This window comes from Myotis davidii, unplaced genomic scaffold (assembly GCF_000327345.1).
Source record: "Myotis davidii unplaced genomic scaffold, ASM32734v1 scaffold71, whole genome shotgun sequence".
NCBI lineage: Eukaryota > Metazoa > Chordata > Mammalia > Chiroptera > Vespertilionidae > Myotis > Myotis davidii.
This window is the reverse complement of record NW_006283588.1, coordinates 242962-244487: the sequence shown is the minus strand read 5'-3', so window position 1 is coordinate 244487 and position 1526 is coordinate 242962.

Below are 1526 nucleotides of genomic sequence, written 5' to 3'. Positions count from 1 at the left end.
CTCCCCCACATTCCCTCTGAGATTCCACAGTCTAGCTTACTTCTAGATATGTGTAGGCACATCTTAAAATAAGATTAGAATTTTAGGTCCTATATACCATCTTTATAAGAATGTCTCTAACAGCCTGGTGACAAAATTTGTAAGTTTTCAGTTATTTGCCTGCGATTGACTTACACTATCAGCTTTATTCGAGTCATGAATTTATGTTTATCAACCCTGAAAGATTAATGGTCCAAATAAGCCTGTTCTGGAATGTGTTCCTCAGAGGAAAGCCCCAGGAAAGCCTGGCTGTACTTATGTACTACACTGCCCTAACTTTCAAAGAGCAAAAGGCACTCCTTGGTCCCCAGAAAACATAAGCCCCATGCCCCATGCTAGTGGGAGTGTCTGCAAGATGCAGTGAAGCCCAGCAGTCCTGCTCCCAGGGATACTTGATGCACATGGAATGGAAAGTGGTACCCAACGCTATGCAACGGTTATTGACAATGGGAGGCCATTCCTTAGATACATCTCCTTGGATAACAGGCCGTCTTAGCCTTGCATGTATCCCTCTAAGACAGTGCTTTTAGCATAGTTGCTCAATGTTTGACTTTTTAAAGGCTAGCTTATAAAAAACATTTTAAATAAAAGATTCAGGAAGTAGTGGCTATTAATGGGTAGCTGATAACTTTGCCAGCTACTCACATATCATCCAGGCGATCACACCTAACTTGACCGAGACCATGACACTGAGAGCAGCTGATGTTACCAACCACGAATATGGGAGCCCTGGCTCAGTCATCATGCTACCCAGGTTGGGGTTAGGGTTAGACCACTCACTAACACCAGGACCTTGGGTGAGTTACTTCCTCTCTCCGAACCTCGGTTTTGTTTTGTTTTGTTTGCTATAAAATGAGGCTAGTCAATAAGTACTCCTAAAAAGAAGATGCAAGGATTAAATAGACGCAAAGCCACTTGCACAGTCTCCACCACATACATACTGGCAAAGCATTAATTCTTTTGTTCCCTCTTCCAGCAGATCTTTCTAGAAGGACCCCCATACGGATTGCAGTCGGCCCTCAAAGATTCACACTGCTAGGTGAGTCACACCTTGAACAATATTTTGCCCTGGTGATTTTCAGTCTGGAGACCAAATGTGCATCCCTACACATTATCCACAGATGGCTCTCAAATATTACTTTCCACATTTAGGCAGAGGCTTGCTGTGGGAAAACAAGCTTATTTAAAAACATAGTAATCGATGTGTTGAGTTCATGGTGGCTTTCTCATAGTCTGTCAATATACAAAGCACAGTGGTCCGGTGCGGCTCCCAATCAGACATTAGAAAGATGTCTTCACACCTGAAGGCATGGGAAAGCACGCCCAGTCATCACCACCTCATTTGCATCCCTTTTCCGGAGTGGTGCGCCCAGACCCCACAGAGCCACTGCTGAGCTGCCCGCCATGCCGGCGGTAGTCTAACGGTTAGCTACACCCCTCCTGGGAAACAAGGCACTCAGGGGAGAAGTGGTACCTGCTCCAAACTA